Consider the following 20,785-nt stretch of genomic DNA (forward strand, 5'->3'; position numbering starts at 1 on the left):
AACCCATTTGGCATCATGACTATTGAGAGGGTCAGTGTTTTGGGCCCTGGCCAAGGATCAGGAGTTGGACACCTCAGATTTGCCAGCCAACTGTATTCTTTTGGGGTCAACTCCCTGCTGTGGCCTGATTCCAGCACATACATGAACAGGTGCATGCGAGGATCCATATGCAAACCTATGTGGACTTCTGCAAATATAGTTAAGCCTATGCTCACTGTGTCAGCAGTGACATGCTCATGTCCTGTGCAAGTGTGTAAGACTCTACTGGAAACTGACCAGAGCACCATACTCGCAAGAGCAATGTTCTCATGACTGGACTTTGTTTTAAATTATGGGGCTTTTTGGGATTTCTTAGTCTTTCATCATGGAATATTTTAACAATGAAATAACCAGCCCCTACTTACCACCTCCTGGCTTTAGCAATTATCAATTCACAGCCAATCTCGTTTCACCTAAAGCACAACTCACTCCTCCCTATCCTCATATTATTTTGAGTTCTCAGATAATTATATGATATTTCACAGACATCATACAATTTTATCCATAAGGGGAAACGTTAAAAGTCCACGCTGGGCAGTAGTTACGCTAGTTTGCCTTATGACTGGGGTCCTGGTGATGATCACTCCATGAACTGTGGTTTATGCAGTGAGGAATGCTGTGCTCATCACAAAGGGAAACAGAAACTACTCTCAACAGGGAAATGCCCCAAATTCACCAGCTCTCTGCTTTTTTTTAAACAAGATCATTTCCCATCCTGCTGTGGCCTGTGGAATATGCATTATTCTGTTTCCTGTGTTCCACACAACATCACTGGGAGGTTTATGTGATAGAGTCATAAAAGCCCTATATAACTAAAAGGAATTATTGCTTGTCACCCTCAAATTATATTGCTTTTTGACTTAAGATAAACAATTAGCACCTGGATGTCTCATAGCAGTGAACCCTGTTGACCTACATTCTTATTCCACCTCTTGGGGTTTTGGAAGCTCAGTTCACACAATGAAATTTTAACATTCTGAGAATTATTTTGCAAGAAACACAAAATACTAAAATAGAAGGTCTTGCTGCCGTCATCACAGGTGGCATGCTCAACATGATTCCCAGATGCTTCTTGGGTACCAAGCCCCCACAGATATTCTGAATATCTCTGGGACCCCAAACTCTGTCCTTGCCATCTGCTAAAACTGAGCCCTGACTGAACATGGCATTTCTGAAGCTGCCAGAGACATACTTAGTCTCCTATCACTGTAGCTATCATTAGAAATTTAGAAGGATGTGGTTCTCAAAAAAATTCTGGCAAGATCAACCTCTGCTTTAAATAAAAATGCTACATATACACACTTTCTGATGCAAATTATATTTACAGAGTCATATTTGGTTCCATTATATCTCTATGGCTTGGCTTGCTGAGACAGGTTTCCCCAGAGAGGAGGAGTTGTTTATGTAAAAATTCTAGAGAAAGCAAGAAAGATCTTTCACAAGGTGAGAGAGAATTCCGTGGGAACTGATCCCAAAGAAGACAGCCACGCAAATTATATTTAAATAACTAGGGACAGACATTCTTCAGAGTATTTTAAATGAAATATACCATACCCTGTTGGTCATTTGCTGTATAATGCTTTTAACATTTGAAAGAAAATGAGTCTGGGCAAAAGCTTCACAGTGAACCATCCTGCTCAGACACGGGTGCAGCCCTCGGCGGAGCCTGCTCTGCATGATGCATTAAGGGTCAGTGGACTGTTAAGCCAAACTGAAGCAGAGGACCAGATTTTAGATGGTGCAGCTAAAATATTTCCTGAAACAAAACAATAAATACACAAAGAAAACAAGCAAAAATATGCCTTGGAGAACTTGTACAAGCTGGGGGTGGATTATGTAACCAGGCAGAAGGAACGGGCATTCTAAAGAGCAGATTTACAAACATTTGACATTGTTTTAGCCATGTGAAATTGGTGAAGCTGGCAGCAGCATGAAATTATAAAATATCTGAATAACAGATTTAAAAAATGCTACATCCCACAAAATACTAGAACCTCTGACTGACAGGAGGACTCGAGCTTATTTTTTAAAACCTTCATAAAAAGAGAAGTGATAAGTTTAGAGAATAAACAAACTTTATTTTATAACAGTATTACAGAAAGCAAAATATCATTTAATACAACTTGAAGCTGCTAGGAATCTAATCTGGCATCATAACTATACATGGGGGCAAAGCAAAGGAAAGAATGTTCAATACAGTTAATATGTCCCTATCAGGTCTCTGGCATCAGCTTTACTGGTATAACTTTCTTACAACTGTCAAAAAAAACCCCCACCATGGCCCTACTCCTCCATCCCAGCATCCTCACACCTGTGAATCATCACGCTATCTGAAAGAGATAACACCTGCTTGATAAACAAAAGGTCAGTTTTTACATGGAGACAAGGGGGTTTAATACAAAGCCAAGTGTTCTACACAAGTGTTCAAATAATGGAAAGTATGGAAATTTGGACATGTTAAGAAAGAAAGCACTAAGGTTTTTAAGCTGCCTGAATATTTTAGTAGGAGGGAAGAAACCACTCTCTCTCCCCTCCTGTTTCTGGAATGCTGCCGAAGAGCCCGTGTCTGAGAAGGATCGGCACTGTGGTGCGACAGGGTCTCTGAACACAGTGCGTGGTCAGTGAACTTCATCGTAGTTCTCCAGTCTGCAGATTCCTGGACTTTCTGCTCCAAAGTAAAAAGTCACAGGACTGGAAAGTCAAAAGGGTTCATTATCAAAAAATAGCCCCAGTGAAATTTTCAAAACATTAGAAAATTTTCATAATGTAAGAAACACTTTTAAATCTGCATTAACGTTTTCTCATACAGTGTATTTACCGCAAACTGAAAACTCTGTAAATATTGACTTCTAAGAACCCAATGGGAAGCATCCGGAAGAAGGAAAGCCACTACTGAAATTAGTCACAGAGTCTCCTTTCCGCACAACAGCACCTGTTCCAGTGAACAGCACCGTACCAGCTGTGGCTGGCTTTGTTCACTATCATTTGATCAAAATGAGTCACAAAAAGCAGGTAGTTGTACACAAAGTAAACAAGAAACAAAAAACAAAACTCTCTAACTGAAAAAAAAAAAAAAGGAAAGAAAAGAAATAATATTTAGAAGTGGTTATAAAACAAAACAATATATTAAAATGCAAGGGAATGGTATAGACCAGAGCTGTTAAGGTAAGGTTTGGTGTTGGCATTTTAATTCTTCAGGCTTCTGGCCATTGTAACCAGTCGTAGTATAAATTCGCTGGAGCAGTGGTGTGGCATTAAGACTTGGAATGGTCAAAATTCTTCAGGTTCACAAAGTTGAATGTTGTGTATAAAATGAATTTCTAGAAGGAAAATAAAAGAGAAAGAGAAGGCTTAAATATTCTAAAGACAGAGGCTTGGGGAAAAAATGTAAGATTCATTAAATTCCAAATGAAGTAACAGACAATTCCTATCTGCCTGGTTCTATAGTAAATAGCACTTTACCGGAAGACAAGCATGAGACTCTGATTTGCTCTTGAGGGCCTTAAAAAATCTGGAGAATTGACAAGCATGCTGGAAACTACTTGAGAAGTTGCCCAAGAACTCAACGTTGACCATTCTATAGTTGTTTGGCGTTTGAAGCAAATTGGAAAGGTGAAAAAGCTCCATAAATTGGTGCCTCATAAGCTGACCAAAAATCAACAAAATCGTCATTTTGAAGTGTTGTCTTAATTCTGTGCAACTGCAATGAACCATGTCTCGATCCAGTTGTGAGACGAGATGAAAAGTGGATTGTATACCACTACTAGCGACCACCACCTCAGTGGCTGGACAGAGAAGAAGCTGCAAAGCACTTCCCCAAACGCCAAACTTGCACCCCCCAAAAAGGTCATGGTCATTGTTTAGTGGTCTGCTGCCAGGCTGATCCACTACAGCTTTTTGAATCCTAGTAACATCATTACATCTGAGAAATATGCTCAGCAAATTGATGAGATGAACCAAAAAGGGCAATGCCCGCAGCCAGCACTGGTCAACAGAATAGGCCCAATTCTTCTCTATGACAATGCCCAACCATACATCGCACAACCAGTGCTTCAAAAGTTGAACGAATTGGGCTACCAAGTTCTGCCTCATCTGCCATATTCACCTGACCTCTTGCCAACTGACTACCATGTTTTCAAGAATCTTGACAACTTTTTGCAGGGAAAATGCTTCCACAACTAGGATACCGAAAATGATTTCCAAGGGTTTGTAGAATCCGAAGGCACGGATTTTTATGCTATAGGAATAAACAATCTTATTTCTCATTGGCAAAAATGTGTTGATTGTAATGGTTCCTATTTTGATTAATAAAGATGTGTTTCAGCCTAGTTATAACAATTTAAAATTCAGGGCCTGAAACCACATATTACTTTTGCACCAACATAACAGTTGAGTATACAGATTATGGGGTGGAGGACAGGAATGAATGAGGTGGGGGGTGGGTGGGGGAGACAGGACAATGGAGAAATGGAAGTGATGGAGGCTAAGCATTGGTATGGTGAGTAATCAAAGGCAAGAAAAAAACACGAGATCTACTTTTTTAATAACAGACTGAGAAGTATGAGCTTGATTTACTGGGTTGGTGGCAAAGTTAGTTCGGGTTTTTCCAGAAAGGAAATTTGTGGCCAACACAATAAAACATAAAAATAATGAATTCAGAAACAGCACTCAGACAAAAAATAAAAAACAGTCAACTGTCCATCTACTGCAATGACTTCAGTATGAGTCAGGGAACCAGGGGTGGCCCAGTTGACATAAGGCATGACAAACCCAGAGGAGGAGGAGCTTGGATCTGACTGCAGACACCAGAGGAGACCAACAGGTGTGGAATCTGGGATCTCAAAAATAGGAGGATGAGAGGCCTAGAGCCTGGGCGAGGTCATAGGATTAGGGATGTAGATCTGCAAGTTGGCACCAATGGACACACGAGACCAACAGCCGGAACTAGTCTCACGGGAGTATGTCTTGAGGAAGCCAACTATCAAAGGCAGGCAGGTAGGAGAGTGGACTAAAATAAAAGTGGACAGGGAGGCAGACAAAATGTAAGGATGGTGCGTTGTCTCTACAAGAGAAAGGAGTTTTAAGAAGGCAATTGTTTCACTTTCTATTTCAGCTTGGTTGAAATTTTTCGCAAATGGTAGGTGATTAGAGAGGGCAGTGGAGAGAAGTAATTAATGTCCTTTCCAAGAGGCATTGGTCCAAAGTCAATTAGATTGTACATTCTTTTGATTAGATAAAACTGCCTTGTTTAATGAAAAAATTCCCCACCAATTAGATTTATCACAGATATTAGTATAGCCTCTTGATTATTCAGGACAGATTGCCTAATCGAATTCACTGTTTCCCACCTTGCTGTCTGCTCTAGGCTATTTCATTACTCAATAGGACTTCTGCTCGATTCTAGGCAGGGGAAAAAAAAAATGGAGAAAACAGTCTTCTTTTTTTTAGGTTAGTAATCATGAACAGAAATGTGGGGGGCGGTAAAGGGGTCAGCTAAAACTACCAATCAAACTTCTTAGAGCCTAATGTGACCTTTAGTTGTGCTGTTTGTCTATTCCTATTTTTTTTTTTTGAGAGCTTGTAACTCTGTTTTGCTTAGTGAACATGTATCATTTGTTGAACACAACTTCTACTCTGCCTAGCTTATGTTACAGAAAATGAACCCCTGACTTGACACTACTTGGAAATCTTCATAAAGAATGAGAAGTAGTATTGTATTCTCCACTTCCTTCACACATTTCCAGGACACTTTATTTCACTGAATCTGTTTTCACCAAAGATTAAATTTTTAATTTGTAAAAGAAAGCTAAAATTAAGTCTGCTTCAGTCATTAGCAGACAAATAAGAATCTAGGAATATGGAGAAACTGCATCAAAGAGATCTTGGTTTCAAAGAGCTTCAACATTTCTTGAAATATATGTAGATAAAATTAGCTACCCATGTAAATCCAAATATCATTTACTTTCATTTATTCACAATCAAACCATTAGAAAGTAAAATAAATCCATTTTTTTCTGGTTAATAAGTATTACAAATGACAGCCTTAATGTACTCTTAGGATTCCCAACAACTTTCAGAATCAAAGAAAATTATTTTTACTGTAATTTTAATGTTCACTATATTTTCTCATTCTTTAAAAAACTATAAATTGAGTAACTGAGTTAATTAGATATTCAATGTATCAGAACATCCCAGTTCCTTACTGATCTGGATGAACAGGAAGTAATTCATTTACACATTCACCTATCTTTTTAATAATTTTATTTATTCCTTTTTGCTGGGTCCTTGTTGCTGCTGGGGCTTCTCATTGCAGTGGCCCCTCTTATTGTGGAGTGGGGGCTCTTGGGCACTTGTGGCTCCTGGGCTCTAGAGCACAGGTTCAATGGCTGTGGTGCACAGGGGCTTAGCTGCTCCATGGCATGTGGGATCTTCCCAGATCAGGGATCAAATCTGTGTCTCTTGCACTGGCAGGTGACTTCTTTACCACTGAGCCAATCAGGGAAGCCCTTGTTTATCCTTTTTTATTGTGTTTTGCATTTAAACACAAGAGAAATATATTCCCAGGTACTGAACATCCAGCTTTTGAGCTGGGAAGGAGGAAAGGTGGGGATCACCAACGCCATTAATACACAAGCATCTGACATTTAAAATTTTTCTGTCTTTTTAGCAGGGGGGAAAAAAACACTTTATTATTTAGCCATTTTAAACAAACTACATTTTGGGTCTAAATAATTTATTACATAGCCCAATCAATCTGAAACTAGGCATGGTTCTTCATGAAAACCTGTACAAGTTTTAAAAGCTTTCTTAAGTTTCGACTACCTCACAGACACAGAATTCTGGCTGTCAATGCAAACTGACACACATTAATTACAGCATTAATTCAACCCGCTTTCACTTTTTGACAGTGTCATAACATTCACCTTGAGTTTGGATGTGGTTCTAACAGTTAAGTATGAGCTATACTTTATGTATTTGAATTTTGGCCAAGTAAAAACAAAAAACCAAACTGCTATTTCCTTGCTTCAGTTTCCCACCCCTGGACTATACAATGTCGGTGAACATGTCTAAGTCACATTCCCTAGCCTGTGTCCCCCTCTATCAGACAATAAGAGAACAGATCAGTGCAGCCTTTTCATCTGATTACAGGTCTAATTCTGCATCTCAATTTTTCAAACACACACACTGGTTGCCTGCTTTACCTTAAGTCTTCATGTAGGGTCCAGAGAATTCTTAAATTTATCTTTCTCAGTGTGCCTGATGGGTGTGGGCAATCAGTCAAGCATGGTGCTACAAAATTATCTGAAAAGCACAAACTTAAGGGTTTCCAGAGATGGGGGTTCACATGGCCTCAATCTTGAGCATGTTCTACTCCAGAAATGGATTCAGTACATAGCAAATACACACTTTAAAAAGATCATCCTAAATGATGGGCGGTAAAGCACTTATCCAGAGGGGAGTCTTAATAAAAATGCAAAACTGTGGCTTTTATATAACACAAAATAATGCAAGAAAATATAAAACCTTTCAGGATAATGATGATTCAATTATTATACCATAGGGCAGTAATATAGCTGAGATTTTTAAAACATGAGTAAATTATTTCTGTAAGGTACATGCAACTATTTCAATAAAAATGAGGTGCATGTACTCAAGTGTGAAACAGTTTTAAATATGATAGTTTATGATTGGGTTATTTCTAAAGTTTCATTTTAGTCTTCCTTGGCTCTCAATTTGCATTTTTAAATTTTAAAACAGAATTTTCATTGTAAGACTATAAAACCATAGAGCCAAAAAACACAAGTATGATAAATAATCTATTTGGTTAGACCAAGAAATAGCCAATTCTTACAATGCTTGTATTATCACTATAATTTAGACCCACCAGTTCTCAAAGTGTGGTCTGTAGACCTTGGGGGTCACCATGATTCTTTCAGAGGGTTATAAAGTCAAAGCTATTTCATAATCATCCTAAGACACTATTTGCCCCTTTCACGGTGTGAACACTTCCACTGATGATGCAGAAACAATGGTGAGTAAACCTGCCGACATCTTAACACAGGTCAAGGCAGTGACACCAAACTGTACCCAAAGTCACTGCATTCTTTACCACCAAGCACTCACAGTGAAATAAAAAGCAAGCCAGTCAGTTTCTCTCAAGGTTGTCCTCGGTGAAACGGGAAAAAAATATGATTTTTTCTTACATCTCCACCCGAGAGTACATCTTTTTAATATTCTGTGTGATGAAATGGGAAGTACACATAATACATTACCTCTGCATACAAACATGCAGTGGATGTCGAGAAGGAAACTGAATTCATATGAATGCATGAACTGTGAGCAGAAACCACTCTGGCATTGGATTTCTGGCATGTGTTTGCTTGAAAATGAGATGAGCCTGTCACTTCAAGAAAAACAGTTGACAGAACTTGATACCAATGATAAAATTCAAGTTTTCATGTGAAAATGATAATTTTGGAAAACTGTATTTTGGGCCCCTTGAGCTTGATCAGATCAGATCAGATCAGTCGCTCAGTCGTGTCCAACTCTTTGAGATCCCATTAATCGCAGCACGCCAGGCCTCCTTGTCCATGACCAATTCCCGGAGTTCACTGAGACTCACGTCCATCGAGTCAGTGGCTTCTCTATATTTAAAGACTCTTCTAATGAGATCAGCGGCAACCACAGATCTTTTTACTGTCTTAATCATTTTGCCTTTTCCAGGATGGCATATAGTTAGAATCATACAGTCGGAGAAGGCAATGGCACCCCACTCCAGTACTCTTGCCTGGAAAATCCCATGGACAGAGGAGCCTGGTGGGCTGCAGTCCATGGGGTCGCTAAGAGTCGGAGATGACTGAGCAACTTTATTTTCACTTTTCCCTTTCATGCATTGGAGAAGAAAATGGCAACCCACTCCAGTGTTCTTGCCTGGAGAATCCCAGGGATGGGGTAGCCTGGTGGGCTGCCGTCTATAGGGTCCCACAGAGTCGGACACAACTGAAGCGACTTAGTAGCAGCAGCAGCAGCAGAATCATACAGTACATGGTATCTTCTCAGACAGGCTTCTTTCACTAGGTGATTATTTTTAACTTAATATTTTGAAAACTATTTGATTTGTAAATGGCAAATTTTAATCAATAAAATTCACATAAAACACTCTTTGGACTACTTCAATAATTTTTGTGTGTTCCTGAGACCTTTGCTTGAGAACTACATCTATGGAATCCGCTTCCTGACCTACTGCTGTTTCCTCCTCTCACAGATATTTGTGTGACTGCTGAACAGAGAAGGAAAAATGAAATCTAGTCTCTTTTCCTTTTCAGTCAAATGGCGCAAAATACCTCTTCTACAAATAATTTGCATCTTTTGGTTTGCCTGAATACATTAATGCTGTGTGAAGGCCACTTTTCTCATGAGGCTCGCATGAGGGTTTTCTTCAAAGCTAACAGTAATCTTTCTGTTTAGAGCCTTTATGCACATTCCAGTCACTCTCCCTAAAGAATTACTACGTGTGGCAATTTTGGAATATCCTGTCAAATGAGAGCAACATCAATTCTACCTCATTTTTAAATGTAATTATTCTATAAAATCTATAAAAGTTTTACTTGTGCACTTAGCTACATATTGTAGCTGCAGCCTCAAAGACATTCTGTCCAAAATACATTTTTCTAAAATGAGGTGTGCTTCAATTACTGACTCGGCCAAAAGTTCATTCAGGTTTTCCTATGACATCTTACAGAAAAACTCGAACAAGTTTTTTGGTCAATGCAAGCCACTGGTGGGAGTCTATATTTCAAAGATTCCCATTGTGAATCCTTCAGAGCAAAGCAATATGCAGTGTGGAGTCAAAGTGACTGAAGATCCGCTCTGGCTTTGCCAGGCATCGACGGTATGACTGGGTGAGGGACAATCTCTTTAGGCCTCAGTGTCATCATCTACATCCAAGTGACTGCAAGAACTAACTGAAATAATACATGGTAAAGTCCTTCAATAAAGCTCAGCATAGAGTAGGCCCTCAGTAAATGTGAGCTAATAATATTACTATGGATTTTCACATATACCTTATTCCTGGTTTTACTTCCAAACTCAATTCAATTCTACTCTTTTTTTTTTAATATAAATGTATTTATTTTAATTGGAGGCTAATTACTTTACAATATTGTATTGGTTTTGCCACACATCAACATGAATCCACCACAGGCATACATGTGTTCCCCATCCTGAACCCTCCTCCCTCCCCGTACCATCCCTCTGGGTCGTCCCAGTGCACCAGCCTGAAGCAACCAGTATCATGCATCAAACCTGGACTGGTGATTCTTTTCATATATGGTATTATACATGTTTCAATGTCATTCTCCCAAATCATCCCACCCTCTCCCTCTCCCACAGAGTCCAAAAGACTGTTCTATACATCTGTGTCTCTTTTGCTGTCTCGCATACAGGGTTATTGTTACCATCTTTCTAAATTCCATATATATGCATTAATACACTGTATTGGTGTTTTTCTTTCTGGCTTACTTCACTGTGTAGAATAGGCTCCAGTTTCATCCACCTCATTAGAACTGATTCAAATGTATTCTTTTTAATGGCTGAGTAATACTCCATTGTGTATATGTACCACAGCTTGCTTATCCATTCATCTGCTGATGGACATCCAGGTTGCTTCCATGTCCTGGCTATTATAAACAGTGCTGCGATGAACATTGGGGTACACGTGTCTCTTTCAATTCTGGTTTCCTCGGTGTGTATGCCCAGCAGTGGGATTGCTGGGTCATAAGGCAGTTCTATTTCCAGTTTTTTAAGGAATCTCCACACTGTTCTCCATAGTGGCTGTACTAGTTTGCATTCCCACCAACAGTGTAAGAGGGTTCCTTTTTCTCCATACCCTCTCCAGCATTTATTGCTTGTAGACTTTTGGATAGCAGCCATCCTGACTGGTGTGAAATGGTACCTCATTGTGATTTTGATTTGCATTTCTCTGATAATGAGTGATGTTGAGCATCTTTTCATGTGTTTGTTAGCCATCTGTATGTCTTCTTTGGAGAAATGTCTATTTAGTTCTTTGGCCCATTTTTTGATTGGGTGTTTATTTTTCTGGAATTGAGCTGCAGGAGTTGCTTGTGTATTTTTGAGATTAGTTGTTTGTCAGTTGCTTTATTTGCTATTATTTTCTCCCATTCTGAAGGCTGTCTTTTCACCTTGCTTATAGTTTCCTTTGTTGTGCAGAAGCTTTTAAGGTTAATTAGGTCCCACTTGTTTATTTTTGCTTTTATTTCCAATATTCTGGGAGGTGGGTCATAGAGGATCCTGCTGTGATGTATGTCGGAGAGTGTTTTGCCTATGTTCTCCTCTAGGAGTTTTATAGTTTCTAGTCTTACGTTTAGATCTTTAATCCATTTTGAGTTTATTTTTGTGTATGGTGTTAGAAAGTGTTCTAGTTTCATTCTTTTACAAGTGGTTGACCAGTTTTCCCAGCACCACTTGTTAAAGAGATTGTCTTTAATCCATTGTATATTCTTGCCTCCTTTGCCAAAGATAAGGTGTCCATGGGTGCGTGGATTTATCTCTGGGCTTTCTATTTTGTTCCATTGATCTGTATTTCTGTCTTTGTGCCAGTACCATACTGTCTTGATGACTGTGGCTTTGTAGTAGAGCCTGAAGTCAGGCAGGTTGATTCCTCCAGTTCCATTCTTCTTTCTCAAGATTGCTTTGGCTATTCGAGGTTTTTTATATTCTACTCTTAAAGACAGATGTCCAGTTCTGTTTTTCCATTAATAATTGCCTGAACCAATATAATGATTTCTTTACAGAGTATTTCATTCAGTCAAATATTCATTCAATCTAATCCTGCATACCACTGATAAAGGATGGTGCTAAAAATGCTCTTCTTCTTTGCAAATGATGAACAGAACAAAGTCTAAACTAAGATACTCACGTGGAGTACCCTTGTTATTTGCCTTTGACAATCTGTCCAGCCCCTGCTGGGAACTCAACCCCCAGCCACAATGTAGGATCTGCTTCTCCTGATGTCTGGCCCATGGTTTTCCTACGTGCTCTTTCCTCTCTGCCCAATACGTGTGCCAATCGTCCCCACACTCAGCACATAGGAAGTGTCCTGCTGCCTTCATGGGAAGGTCTTCCCTGACCTGCCAGTCAGAAACAGTTTCTCCTGTCAACTTTCACAGCCCTTTCTCAAGGCTTCTCTTAAAACACTTTTTTTTTTTTAACCATGTATGTTATTTGCACACTTGTTCCTATGCGTTTACTTTTCTCACAACTATTACAGTCCCTTGAATGTGGTATGTTCCCAATATACATTAATGAATCCGTGAATGAAGTAACAGGGACTAACCCACAAGGCAAGGCTGAAAGGCAAGAGCTTGGGAGGGAAAACACAAACAGAATGGTATTATATCTCCGGGAACAAAGCATTACTGGCCTGTCCTCACCATCAGTTTCACCTGCTGATTTAAGTGGAAAAATTTCAGGCTCATTTTCCTGCTCTCTTTTGTTGAATAACTATTCCTGAAATATCCCAGGAGGACTCTTAGTTCTTTAAAAAAAATGAGTGTTCCTGAATCTCTGAAGCTTTGACAAAGATTTCTAAGAGTAGTTAGTATCTGGCCCTAAAGGGAGAGGCAGGTCTTTTGGTTCACTCTGCCGACTTCAAATCTTGTAAGAACTTGATTTGAAAGCATTCCACAAAATCTTAAAGCTTCTTTTAAATAACAAGTGGACTATGGCAAGGTTACATTCAATATTGTCAATCTTAGGTTCACAAGTGGGGATGAGAAAAATTTCTCTAATCAAATCAAACAAAATAAAAGTTGTACTTAAAAAAAACTGTAACAAAACTCTTTTATCGTTTAGAAAAACAGTTTTGAAATATATATGACTAAAACTTACTTAGCGTTTCTTTTGTATTTTCCTCAAATAGGAAAGTTAATGGGAATCAAAAGAATTCATCTCCAGACTCAACTCCCTCATTTATTAACATTCTTTTTTCTTACCTTTTCAGCATTCCGTCTGTTATTTTACACTTACAGGACAGCTCAATTGGGAATAGCCACATTTCAAATGCTCAAGAGCCACATGTGCCCTAGCAGACAGAACAAGACCAGATTCTCAGTTTGCTCTAATGCTAACTAAAGTATTTTGATGTATGACAGTAAAATAAATGTAGGGCCAACATGTCCTGGGAATATAATCCTCATGAACACAGGAATATCTTAAGAACATACAGAGACTTATTAATTTATCCCCCCAGCAAAATTCCTTCCTAAGCCACCCACAAAATTACATTAAAATTTAAAATTACTATTTAAAAACTAGTATCTGGGATGTCTAACATTAGACAAATGAAACTATACTCAGCTCTACACATGATGGTATTTTATGATTCTTGCCTAGAACTGACCTATGACAAATTACTTTAATCTCTAGGGTTGTGGGGGGAAAGAAGATGCTCTATGTGAAGTTTTAGATTAAATATTCTTTTAATTTCCATCCTCTACAATACACCCCTGCACTAGGGTATAATCAAGTCACCACCTCCATATTCCTCAAAGGCTGGGTTGGGGGTGGGTAACATATAAGTAGGGAGACAGGTACCAGGACCCCAAAATGAAGAGATGGGAAGGAGACTTGGAGGGCTTGTCCTCCCCCTAAAGTAGCAGCACCTACTGAGCCACTGTGGCCTTGAGAGAAAGCAGGCTCTGACGTTTTTAGAATCACTGGGTATCTTCCCATTTTAAGCATCACTAATTCAAGTTCTATAACATGCTAAACATTCAAGTTTGTTTGGGATGAAAAACAAACCAAAACTCTGGATATGGTCTGTGTGTCTCCAATTTGTTAATTTTGTCTTGTCCTCGCCCTCTCTTTTTAGAGCCATTTAAAATTCTCAATTATAATGAAAAACTGGAGAAAACATGCAGCATTTGTGACTAAGGGATTAATATTCTTAACAATTCTGTAAGAGATCAAAGATGATAAACACTTGAATAGAAGGGAATGCCTGTCCACTCCAGTATTCTTGCCTGGAGAATTCCATGGAAAGGGGAGCCTGGCGGGCTACAGTTCATGGGGTTGCAAAGGGTTGGACAAAGGACACAAAATGGCAATTCAAAGAAATGCAAATTGTGTTCATGTACACATATGTATACATATATATGTGCAAATACGTGTATTCCCTAGCAATGAACAAAAGTGATTTAAAAATACTCTATCCTCACAGTTTAAAAAAGGGAGGGGACAAATGCTCTTTCCTCACCAGGTTGGCAAAGACTTTTTAAATGTCATACAATCTTTAGTGTTGGTGAGTGTGTGGGGAAACCGGGAGACTCTTAAGCTGCTAATGGGTGTCTAGTTCTGCAGAACCTCTAAGGAAGACAGATGGGAAAGATGTCAAGAAGAAACTTCGTGTTTGGTGGCACACCAACTCTAATTTCTAAAAATTTGTCCTAGAGAAACAATGAAATTAATGGTCTCAAAATGTACATACAATATTTGTAGCTGTGCATTTACTCGTGAAAACTGAGAAATTAGTCTAAATAGCCATTAAATAAGGGTCAAGGAAGCTGTCCTGTGTCCATTCGATGGCTGTTGGAAATTGATGAGATAATGATGGGCAAAGTTACCTACAATGTACTGTGAAGACACTGTGCACCGTGGAGAAAAACGCCAGATAGATAGGATAGACAGAATCAACAGGATTGACCTAAATGAACAGAGACATGAAAACACACGTGCGAGTGCATCTGAGTGTGTTCACACACATACACACTGTGGAAAGGGATTATGTATCTCCAGGAGTGGAATGATTATGGGTCACTTACATTTTCTACCATCTTCCCCTTTCAAAAAATTATGATTGCCTCTCCTTTTTTATTACCAGAAAAAACACAGAGTTTCATTTGGAAAAACAACAGTCAATGATGATTCTGTCCTAGAGCAAACCCTGGGGAATCAAGACTCCCAGGTGCTAATGTATACACAATGGCAGAGGCATTACTGCCTCCTCTGTGGGGAAGTTCAAATATACTGGAAGTAACTCATTGGTAGCACCTGCCAGATTCACAAATGTTAAATGGAACATTCTATAGCGTTCCACAGTGAAAACTGGCAGTGCCTGAAACACACTAAATCCAAATTGACTTTTCATTTCTATGTAGAAGTCTCCATTTTAGGTTTAACTTGCATTGAAAACTAAGCTGTAATAAAATGCTAATTTGGGGGTGTAAGACTAGTACAACTAGGTAAACAGAATAAAATAAGAACGCAATAAATACAATGGGAACTGATATGCCTGAAACATCCCTGGCTCTTGAACTGAAGAGAGCCATCTGGAAGCTAATAGGCTGGTGCTTCTGTTTCAAGGACAGCGAGACACTCACGTGTAAATGAGCAGCTTGGGATCCGCTGGAGCTCTGTTCAGCCAGCACTGTCACTCTCTCTTGTCCAGGCAGTTAGACACTTGATGCTAATTTCCTGTTTGGATTTTCAAGTTCATTTTGAAACCGTGAACATCACCCTGACTCTGAAATGCTGGTTGGAACACAATATCATCTTGCTTAGAAACTGGTGTTCATGGATGCATGCCAGCCCAGAGAGCAACACCGCTAACTCCGAGTTATTCATTGTGGGTCGGTCGGGGCCTGGAACTCAGGGGCCATCGGACAGGCTCAAAGGAACGAGGCATGTGCCAGGTTTTTAGTGAGCACCGCACTAGCTTTGGTAGCTCTGTCAGACCGACACTCTGGCTTCTCAGATGAAGGCAGGCAAGGTGGATGGAAAAGCAAAAGGCCCAATTACTGAGCTTTCCCACTTCCTGAAATCACTGTGTAAATCCTGTTTTCTCAACCTGTTATCGGCTCCCTCTCCACTATGTGACTGAAGTAGCGCTGACAAAGCCCTCAGGCTGACTCTGGACCACCAATTCCAAAGGAACATGTATGTACCTGGTTTCTTTGCCATATTTAATGCTTGGTTACGCTCTCCTTCTTGGAGTTAGCTTCTCTTGCAGCTTTTGTGGTACCCTTTCCTCCCTGTTCCTATCTTCTTGCCATCTGATTCCTCCTCCTAGAGCTCCTCTGGTCCCCAGGCCCCAACTCTCTGACCTGGTCCTGGGTAGCGACACTCAAACCAAAGGCTTCATCAGTGGACGACACATTCAGATGTGTCCACTTCCTGTTCTGAAGTCTGCAGTGGTCTCTCTCTCTCTGAAAGCTCCTGGCTACTTCCTGGACCTCTCCATGGAGATATTCCACACGCATCTCAAACTCAGCATTTCTGGGGTTGAAAATTCTAAATTGTTATTTGACTTTTTAAGAACAAAAGGATTCATGGCTGGCCTGCATTACAAAAAGTTCTTACAATGTGTCTTATTAACAAATTCTACATCTGTAACTTCTATTGTCTCCCCAGTTTACAGATGGAAGAACTGAGACACAATGAAATAAAATAAGCTGTCCACATCACACAACTATGATTGGATTTGAGCCCTGCAAAGCTGCTGTTACACTTTCTCTTGACACTCAGACTATCTGGTAAATTTCCAATTAAGCATATCCTATGTGTGTATGTGTAAGTCGGAGCCTTATACATTCACATCCAAGCTTCCACTATAATTTCCATGACAGCTGGCCTCTCCTACAGTACCCGACAATGACAACAACAACATACGCTTTTGCTTTAAGACAACTACACGGAGAGAACCGGCCATATTGCACATGACAAATGAAAAATAAAACTCATGTGTTCTATGACTAAAATTACAGGTACCACCAACCACCCATTTGCCCAAGACAGAAACCTGGGCATTATCTGGGATTCTCCCCAGCTCCTGCATCCTCCCAACTCACTAACTTCCATATCCTCATGCAAACAGTCAACAAGTCACAAACTTTATCTCCTTACTATTTCTCAAATACAAAGGAATACCCCATAGCTTTTCAGGATAAACTTCAGCCTCTTCTGATTGGCTACTACGACTATTTATGATCAGGCCTCTGCCTCTCTGCCCTGCTCATCTCCCATGACTCTCCTACAAGTGCCCTGCAAGGCAGCTGCACAGCATTTTGCACAATTCCTGGAGTGCTGGGTTCACAGAATCAGATCATGCTGGCTTGTGGATGGCCCCCTTCCACTCCTTTCTTCATTGGGCCAATTCTGATTTACCGTGACATTCAAGAGAAGCCATCTCTGATGCCCCATCCTGATTCTGAGATCTTGTCTTTGTTCCCACCAAATCCAGTGCAGAACCTATCAGAAAACTTGAGACTATTCTGCTGTGAGTGCAGACCTTGTTTGATTTGAAATCTCCATGGTAAAACAGCAGTTAACACTAATGAGCCTTCCAGTATATGTGAATAATGAACAACAACAGAGAGAACAAAATGAGTGAATAGATGAGAGACAGCTCCATCATTTCATCCTTTGGCTATCCACGGCTGTCAGCAAAAAGGAGGCGTCATTCACTTTTTCATCCTACATCAATGATTACTCAAGGAGTCTGAGAGGCTCATTTGAAGTCTGAGTTCACAGAGCTGATGGTGCCAGCTGAAGCAGGATTGGGAGCTCCCCCTCCTGGAGCTCATTCTTTCTGAGTCCACACAGATCACCCCACCAAGCCTGGGTTCTTCTCCCTCCTCATTAGGACCATTGTCGGACATGATTCCAGCGGAGACAAGGTCAGTAACATTGTGTATCCATCCGAAACCTCGTAAGTACACAGTCAGGATAAGATGGTAAGGGAGAGTAGTCCTTAAGAGGACATAAAAACAATGCAAAGATTTAGGGAAGTGCTCCTCTAAAGTATTTTCTTGTTCATGGAGCTGCATTTAGCTCCTCGGTCTCAAACGCCTGGCTAGGGGAGGCAGACTGGGAGTTCTGTCCGCATGTTGTTCTTTGACCAGCTTTCCATCCTCCACACCCCACTTTCAATGCTTGATCAAGAGGTCAGACTACTCCAAAGGAAGAGGTCAGGTTAAATCAGGAGGAGAGCTTTTCACACCTGAAAAGGGAGACGGGGCCAATACATCACAAACAATACTTTCTACTTCTCTGATGTTGAAACACTGTCTTGGTCCTGTTCTTTGTCTCCACTGACCTGCTGCCTCTGTGGGATTCTGGCAGGGCAGCCAGAGGGTAGCTAAAGCAGTAGAAACACATTCTTCCCAGCCCCGACAGTCATCAGCAAAGGAAATTGTTCAGGAACAAGTGGTGTGGCCAGTTGGGAATGGAGATGCTAAAATGACTTTGAGACACACTGAGGTAGCTCTCAATTGTCCTTCAGATTTCAACTCAAAGCTGAGCTTCTCGAGTAATTGCCTAATCTGGTAACAGTTCAAACCCTCTACTTTGTTTCCTCATATTATTTCCTTCAGAGCATCTGTGAGATAGGCAATTACACTTTATTTGTTAATACTGACGCCTCCCCTCCTGGAGTGGACCCTTCCGAAGGAAGGGGACCATGACTCTTGTCTACCAATTGACAATCCGAACTCTCACTGCCTAAGCTACCCTAGCACCTTTTGGCACTTGTTAAATATCTTTCCGATGACTGAATGAATCTTCCTAAATTTGTCTAGCTTACCCACCTTACATGTGAATTTATACTTTAACCGCCTAAATCTGTTTAACGAGGATGCTTATAAAAGATGACCTCTGAGACAGGCATACTTCAAAGGCTGTGTGTGTGTGTGTGTGTTCACTGCACAAGTGAATACAAGGTGCCAAGAATAATCCAGTACAGCCAAGATATTCTTGAAGAAAAAGAACTGGGGGGGTGTTATCCTACCAGATATAAATTCTAATTTTAAAGCTCTATGGCACTGGAGTAGGGGTAGGCACAGACTGATGGAAATGCGTGTGCTCAGAAACACACCCACGCTTGTAAGAAATTTGCTCTCTGACCTGCAGACTACATGGGGGCAAGGGTCGGCTGTTCAGTAGAGGGCTGGACCACTGGCTACAAACAAATCACTGTTTTCTAATCACACAGAAAAAATTTAAGATAGATTAAGGATTGATTCATGAAAGGCAACATTGAAATCTCTGAATTGAAAATGTCTTTAACACCTCAGGGTAGGGAAAAAGCATGCGCCATAAAGGGAAGTGTGATGGCTCAACTACATTAATATATTAAATGCTACGTTCAGTATATTAACATATTGACCTCTATTAATAATAAAAGATAAACCACAAACCTGAAGATTCTTGCAACACATAAAATTGATGGAAGATTAGTATTCAGAATCTATTCAGAAGCAGTAAAACCAAGAAAGTTATATGGCATTAAGTTACACTTATGTTAAGTTACACTATATGTCGTAAGTTGTACGTCATTTCATATCTATCTACCACATTGGCAAAAATGAGTAAGTCAGAAGGGAGGCTGTGTTCTGGTAGGACCCCTCACTTCCCGCGATGGGAGAGCATTTGGCCTTGCCACAATGAGGAAGACGTGATCTGTGACACAGCCTTCCTGTGGGGACCTCTGTCTCAATTGATCAGTGTATGGATCACTTTAAAAACAAAAATTCAATCTCAGTTATATGTGCTGTATAATAAAACCTGTTTTTCAAAATCCTAATACATACACAATTAGGAACACTTACCCCCTTTTTAAGAATTCTTTAACACTGCTTTTAATGGCAGTATGTATTTTTGTCATCATATGGAAGCAGCACAATGTATAACCACTCCCTACTGCTGGCCATTTAGATTGCTTCAAATTTCTTGCTAGCATATATAAAAATGTGATAGTCCTGAAGATAAGTACTTGTATACATCTCTGATTATTTAAGAAACTCTTCACAGTAGTTCAAGTGGTAAGCAGGTTTAATATAAGGTTTTGTCAAATTGCCCTCCAGGAAATATTACTAATTTATACACCAGCGTAAGTATAGTTTCCCTCCCACAACCTCCCTAACTCTCGCTAATATAAACTTTGCCACATTTAGAAGTGAATTTTTCATTTGTACTGATTTAGGTAATAATGAAGCTAAACACTTTTTGCTTATGTTTCTACATGGTTTACTTGCTTAATCCTCTGCTCTTTTTTTTTTTTTTAACTTAAGTGAGTGAAGTGAAAGTCGCTCAGTTGTGTCGGACTCTTTGTGACCCCATAGATTATACAATCCATGGAATTCTCCAGGCCAGAATACTGGAGTGGATAGCCATTCTGTTCTCCAGGGGAATCTTCCCAACCCAGGGATCGAACCCAGGTCTCCCGCATTGCAGGCAGATTCATTACCAGCTGAGCCACAAGGGAAGGCCTTTTTTTTTTTTTTTTTTTTTTACTTAAGTGTTTACATTTTTTGATGACACATAAATGACAATATGTTCCTTTCTCTGCCAAGCATACTGAACTTTATCACTTACCCTTTACTTTTGTTTTTGCTGGTTTGGCTCAAATTGTACGTATTTCTATAGTCAAAGCAAGCCTTCACTTTATGGTTCCTTCTCTGATACACAATTATTCTTAATGTCCACATTTAAAAGACTTAACTCATCTTGCCCTTGGGCCCCTACAATAAAAGTCCCTCATCTAAACAATGGCAATAGCATCTTTCTCAGAGGGTCACTGTGAACACTCAAGATAACTTATACTAATGTGCTTTACAAAATAGGACAGAAACATAAATGTTGACTATCAGCAGTTCTTGACACATGGCAGTTATCAACACCACATGATGCCCATTGATCCCCAGAGTTTATAATTAACTGAATGCAGGTCACC

At 39.9% G+C, this 20,785-nt stretch overlaps 1 protein-coding gene across 13 annotated transcripts in view; it reads right to left on the reverse strand.

The window, feature by feature from the left end:
* Nucleotides 1-2,096: 2,096 nt before the first annotated feature.
* The window catches only part of EPB41L2 (erythrocyte membrane protein band 4.1 like 2), a 208,534-nt gene continuing 189,845 nt past the window's right edge, over nucleotides 2,097-20,785 (reverse strand). For all 13 annotated transcript variants that reach the window (XM_055535623.1, XM_055535621.1, XM_055535627.1 and 10 more), the window contains one exon: nucleotides 2,097-3,359. The gene's annotated coding sequence lies outside the window, so the exon portion shown is untranslated. The remainder of the gene's footprint in view (nucleotides 3,360-20,785) is intronic.

The sequence above is a fragment of the Bubalus kerabau genome, chromosome 9, assembly GCF_029407905.1.
Source record: "Bubalus kerabau isolate K-KA32 ecotype Philippines breed swamp buffalo chromosome 9, PCC_UOA_SB_1v2, whole genome shotgun sequence".
Taxonomy (NCBI): Eukaryota; Metazoa; Chordata; class Mammalia; order Artiodactyla; family Bovidae; genus Bubalus; species Bubalus kerabau.